This window comes from Triticum dicoccoides, unplaced genomic scaffold (assembly GCF_002162155.2).
Source record: "Triticum dicoccoides isolate Atlit2015 ecotype Zavitan unplaced genomic scaffold, WEW_v2.0 scaffold46172, whole genome shotgun sequence".
Taxonomy (NCBI): Eukaryota; Viridiplantae; Streptophyta; class Magnoliopsida; order Poales; family Poaceae; genus Triticum; species Triticum dicoccoides.
In genome coordinates, this window is record NW_021274278.1 from 255911 (window position 1) to 262625 (window position 6715).

At 43.9% G+C, this 6715-nt stretch overlaps 1 pseudogene; it reads right to left on the reverse strand.

Moving 5' to 3' along the window:
* The window catches only part of LOC119346652, a 4664-nt pseudogene extending 2112 nt beyond the window's left edge, over positions 1 to 2552 (reverse strand).
* Between the last annotated feature and the right edge of the window lie 4163 nt (positions 2553 to 6715).

The following is a 6715-nucleotide window of genomic DNA, read 5'->3' on the forward strand; positions in this document are numbered from 1 at the left end:
CCCCCCTGTATCGCCATTTCAGTTTGAAAAAAATCAAAAGAAAATGATAAAAACTTCAAAAAATAAAATCCTTCGAGAGGTAGTTATATTACTACATCTACTAGTTAGGAAAATTTGAAAACTTAAATTTGGACATGTTTTGCAAAAAGTGTAGGGAAAATGTAAAACGGCTATAACTTTTGCATACGACGTCGGAAAAAAACGTATAATATATCAAAAAATTCAGCACAAAAATCCGCATCCGATGGAGACCACCTACGGCATGTTTGCAATTTTTTAGAATCCTCAAATTCCAAAAGGAAAAAAAAGATATGGTCAAATTTCAGTTTTTTAAAAAAAATTGGTTAAATCTGGTCAAACTACTTATTCAAGAAGTATTAATGTTACTACATAATTATTCAAGAATATTAGTGTTACTAAATAATTATTTCAATTTTTTGAATTTTGGTCAAATCTGGTCAAACTGTGGTCAAACTATGGTCAAACTTATTCAAGAAATATTAGTGTTACTAAATAATTACTATTTTTTAGAATAATAGTTTCAAACTCAAACAGTGAAATGTGTGACTTAATGCTCAACCTAAACTCCTGAGGGTTAATAGGATTGACATCTTACTATTGTCAGGAAAACAACAAGTGCAGACTTGGAAATGAAGGAGAATAGAACCTGAAAGTTAAGCGTGCTCGGGCTGGAGTAGTGAGAGGGATGGGTGACCGGTCGGGATGTTAGATGATTTGGAATGAGTGATCCACACTTGAGCAGTTAAGAAAGGTGATTAGAGACTAAATCACCAAATAATTCAGAAAAATTAAAAATTGAAAAAAAAATAATCAAAAAAATTTCCAAAATTTTCAAAAAAAAAACTTTAGTACCGGTTGGTAACACCAACCGGTACTAAAGGTCCCCCCAACCGGTTTTAAAGCTCTGTTTGCTACTAGTGGTTCTAGTAGCAAAGAACTAACATGGCATTGTGGTAATATCACACAGATCACCTGCAAACTGTAGTCTGGCACTGCATGTCAGTTGCAAAATTCACAGCTGAAATCGCTATGTAGTATGTGACGTGGTTTAGAGTAATATGATAAACCACATGGACCTCCAAAAAACTGTAGGTGGCAATGTGTTTGGTTTATCATGTGTAAATTCTGAAGTCAGAAACGGGCCCCACATGCCACTTACAACATCAAAAGCACAAATATTGCCAAGTTGTATGATATATGACCATGGTGAGAGACGCTATAACAAGAGGTAAATAAGCAAAGCAATCGACATTGGGAGAACTGCATAATAGTACATTATCTGCAATTAATCAATCAGAAGCTGAAAACACATGATCTGCTGCCGCAAACATTCTACACATAAGACATACTGGAAACCGGTATGAATGTAAGCAAAACATGAAATGAAAAAAACTACCATAATGTGCAGTGCCTCCAAATTGGGAAATCAGCCGAGGAAGGAGATAACCATCTTGGAATCGGTGTGGCTTCTGAAACACACATTCAGACTCAGGAACTTGACGCTGGTGGCCATGGCGCTTGGCTCGCATTTATCCCGGCCTGGAATGAACCCCCTTGAACAAAAAAATTACACATTTAGTATTGTACCTCCAACAATTGGACGATGTTTTGCTAACTGAAGAAACTGTTAGACCGCGGACAGGAGATGTACACACCATGACGATGTTGTCTCGCATCTCCAGGAACCAGGATGGTGTTCCCTGGCTGCAAGATTCCTCGTGCAGCTTGGGAGCATCGCCAATCCTGACCTTGGTGCACAAGCCGCCGGCGTTGCCTCGGCACCCCTCCAGGATGAGCCGCTCGAGGCGAGGAACCTTCACCACGGCGATGTCCTCCGGAACAAAGCTGCAAATTTGGACGCACCGGAGGCTCTGGCTGACGAAGCGAAGGCGCAGCCCCTTGTTGCATCCATGGATGTTGAGGCCTGAGGGTCTCCAAGATGGGGCTCTCGGCGACGACAAGGTCGATGTCCCCGTCCTCCATGACTACGCTGCAGATGCCAAGCTCACGGAGGTGGTGGAAGAAGGTGCGGGGTAGTAACCTTGCCACGTCCTGGAACTTCCAGAGGCCGATGTAGAGGCAGCCGATGCTGGCGATGCCAAAGAGCACGGCCCGGAGGGGCACATCGAGCGGCCACGGGCGGTTGACGAGGGCGAGCTCCTGGACGCCCTTGGTGGCCAGGAGCTGGAGCCAGCGCGCGAGCTGGGCCTGGTAGGCGCTCATGGGGCTGCTGGTGAGACAGGCGTAGGGGATGGGTCCCGTGTGCGCTTCGAGGACGGTGGAGATGGCGGTGATGATGGCCGCCGAGTCGGCGACGTGGGGGAAAAGCTGACGCCTTGGGGTGGAGGTGGGCGTCGTTCAAGATGATGTCCGTCGGAGGCGGGCAGGTCGGGGATGAGCTCGGTGCTGATGATGCTGAGTAGCTCCTCCGTGGATCGGTCCACCTCACGTGGGTCACGGCCCCTGCTCCGCAGATCGGCCTCCGTCGCGGGGTCCACGTTGGTGAACGGCGGCTGCCGGGGACCAGCCATGGTCGGTGGCGAGGGTTTGGGTATTTGGGGGTGGCGAGTGAAGCGGAGAGTGGAGTGGGTCTGTGACCGAGGAGGCGGATGATGGGGGTGGGCCCTATTTAGGGCTTCATGTTTAGTTGGGCCGAACTCCGGCACAGGATGTCTGTGGGCCTATACTAAAAAAACATACACGAATTCGTATACAAGGTCTATTTAAAATATGACCGAAGTTAAAGCATCAAGGTTGACGAAGTCATCACCGGCACCTCACCCATCGACGGGGAAGCGTCAAGCCTGAGATTTGATCTTGCCATCAACCATTGTTGCAACCGTAGTCGTCGTCTTTATTCTCATGTCGCTCGCTCATTCGGACGAGTGGTGCCCAACGGAACAAAAAGACGGAATGTGAGGATTCCATTCTTTGTTTTGAAGGAGCTCGAGCCTACAGTGACATGGCTAGTGAGGCGGCTTGCCAGCTAGAATGGGCCAAGGAGATGGCTCGAAGCCAGGCCGACCCTGGTGTATGGTCGAAGGGGCGACGGCTCGAGGCCCAGGCCAGGAGGTGGGGCCATGATCTGGTATTTATGTTAGTATAGCCTAGCAAAAATATTAGGTAGCGAAAAAATAAAAGGAGGAAACCAAGCACAAGGGGCTGGAGATGGGCTAGGCCCAATTGCTGCTAGCGATAGGAGAAGCGTCGACACTCGCACGGCCGCACGCGTTAATCACTCCGAATATCTGAACATTCACTGGTTTGTTTCATCTTGGACTCTCTGCCAATCGCTCGGCCACTGGGGATTCTTGTTCGTTGGCTAATTGTCGCTGTTGCGCACGGCACCCTGGTGTTGCGCCGCAGCCGTGTGCCCATGCCGGCGACCGGGCCATCAACCATCCGGCATCCGCTAGGCTGCGAGGTGCAACCATCAGCCATCTGTAGGTCATTGTCTCATTGGCAGATTGTTTTTGCTTCTGCATAATCCGTGAAACCACGAGCATGAATTGATCTTGTCTTTAACAGCTACGTATTTATCCACCTAGTCTTTCGCTTCTTTTTGATCTTCTCTTTGTAGGGCTCTATGGATTTTGCGATTGAGATTTACAACCTTTCTAGAATAAAAATGTAATCATTATCAAGGGCATTCAGACGGTTCCTTCCCTCCAAAAGATTTCAACTTAGATCTTGAGGGTCAAAGTGGCCACAAAACAAGGTTTCGGGTTTGCAGATGATATCAAGTAATATGTTGATTTCTCTGTTCAACAAATCTTTTATAATTAATAAAATTTCAACCACTATCCTCATTATCTAGTGGGCTTGAAACATGGTTCTAATCCCTCATCAGAAGACAAAAAGAATGTTATAGAAAAGAACATGCATATGGAGGCACCAAATGTGTTGATGTTGGCCAAGGTAAGCATAGCTGCCTTATGCGATTTTCCCCCTATTATAAGAAGCATGTGCATCTTTTAGATAGCTACATATTGAGGTAAAAATAATAGTGGTATATGTAAATGTCCCAATAGGTATATATTAAGGAGCCCCAGCTTCTAGGTTGGCCCTAGGCCCCAAAAATCTCTGGACCGGCCCTGCTTGAAGCTCGCGAGGATGGTAGCGCCGGCTCTCTAGATGGTTCCAACGACTGCACTGGAGACATGGAAGAGCCATGGGACATTGCAAAAGTGTCAACTTTTGCTTGGTGGTGATAGTGTGTGGCGTCTCTAACAAAGTGGGTAGGGGGTAGACAAGGTGGTGGCTACACGGCTTGCTGGACGCACTGGTTGGGAAGAAGGGTTTTTATTGTTGAAAGGCGACCAAGAAGTGTTGTAGGAGGTGGTGTTGGTTAGTAGAGAAAAGTGTCGCCAGACAAGAAAAAAAAGGTATTAAAAGGGGGTTGGGAGAAATATAATTTTTCATTTTGTTGAGATGAAGGGGCAATTTTTGGGAATTAAATGGTTTTTATGGGTCTAAGTGCTCTAATCCAGATTAGTATTGTACTCTCCTAATTGTTTGATGTCTCCAATATTTTTATGCGTTTGATTATTTTTTATTTTGCTTGTTTCTTACTGTTTGATTTTTAAGTATTTCAACTTTTGGAGTCCTTCAATTATTTTTATTGTGGAAATGAAAAAAAATTAGATTTACTGAAGTGTTATTTCTTGATTTCACTAGCCTATTAAAATTTAAAAATCAGATATTAGGGAATTTATGTGAATAGACAGGAATACTAGGTTATATATGAGAAGATTAACCCGTGAGTTGGTACCAGTTGATTGGCTAGGTATGTCCCACTACCTAGTGACACCATTATAAATGCATTAGAGGGTAATGCACGATTTGCCACGACATTCTTTGGTTTTAAATAAATTATATTTTTCTGTTATGGGTTTTTATAGCAATTCACATTTCGTATATACCGCGAAGTTGGTTGAGCGACCACAGACCCCTGTTGCGCTATAGGGTAAGCCATGTAGACTGGTCCTTCACTACTAGGAAAAGGCCTACTAATGGCGCACTGGTTTTGCCTACTTAATTGTTCTTAGCACATGATCATCAGTATTAGGCAGGATCTAAATACCCTATTTAAGCTAAAATAGCATAAAACAATATAGACCCTGACTCTCCATTATGGAGAATGGAGAACATCATGTCTCCAATTCTTGCGCTTCGCTTCCTTTTGCTTTCAAGAAGCTCCTTACGACTGTCCATACATTTTTCCCATCCTTTGATTTTCATGTCTCCGCTTCTTTTAGAAATCTCGTATGGACAGTTGAGATTCGTAGGACGACCTAGCTGTATGTTCAAAACATTAACACTACCTTTCAGATACATCATATGAGGCACACAATTCTCTGGGATTATCTGTTGAAAAACATAGTAATAACTTCATAGTTAGCAATGATGTACTAGTTTTAGAAGTATGCAAAAGATGCACGGATGTCGTAATAGTAAAAATCTTACCAGGGTATCTCCATGGTAGTTACCGTAGTTGAACACATGCACTAGTGGCACGTATTTACCATAATGTTGAGGAGTTTGATTGTAGATATTGTAATGCTCAATGTCAGTACAAAATCCGACCTAATGATTTTTCTCCTTGTAAGTTGTTAATTCGGAGCCATCGGTGTAGTGGGTTTTGTCTACCATCTCCCGCACATTCTTTGAACAATAAAAATAAGCTGTCAATGGAAATAAGCTGTCCACTATTTTGAAATAAACAGTATAAATTAGCTAATAACTATGTTTGAGAAACTCACGTAGCGGTAGAACTGGAGGCGTATCAACAAGGACCCAAATGTTCATATTGTCTTGGTTGATGTCAGGATTACCAAGATCCATGGTGATAAGCATACCCTCATCAAAACCATACATCTTGCAAAATGCTTCCCAATTTTTGCAACCAAAATGGGTTACGCTCTCAGAATTATATAGATTTACTTCAAAGTCAACATCGTGATGAGTCCTTAGGTGAATTTTCTTTGTTTCAGAAATTTCATGGTCTTCAAAATCCATCCTCTCCAAGACATAGCGTCTTGCATGGCATGGGATAAGCTATACTTGAATTGGAAAAGATGAAAATTACACATTGAAATAGTTGAAGTCATGCTTAATTATGAAAATAACACTTGTCGTCATTGTGTACCGTTTCAACTTTGAAGGTCTCCTCGAGCTTAATGTTGAAGCGCCGATCATCGTCCAGGTGAGGCATGTCGCATAGACCTCGATCGTCGTGGCACCAGTCGCACTCCGCCGAGAGACTTTCCTCGTCCGATGATGATGACGACATATCCTGGGACAACTCCCAGAATTTCTTGCCGCCCGAACCACCGGCCTCATCGTTGTGGGCCATGTTTCGCTCTAAATAGGAAAAAAGTTTGGTCAAAAAGTTGGTTATTGTCAAGTAACAAGATCATGGTCTCATCATTTAGGGTTTGTCGACACCGAGGCACCCTAAAAGCCTAAGCTTTCATCACTTAGGGTTTGTCGACGCCGAGGCACCCTAAAAGCCTAAGCGTACATCATTTAGGTTCTCATCGACATCGAGGCATCCGGGGCAGCCAAGTTAAGTTTTCATCATTTAGGGTTTATCGATGCCGAGGCACCCTAGGTTGGGCCTAATCACTTGGCACTAATCACTTGGCTCTATTGCCACCTATGGTTTAATATAGCAAGAATAAAGGGGCAGTTG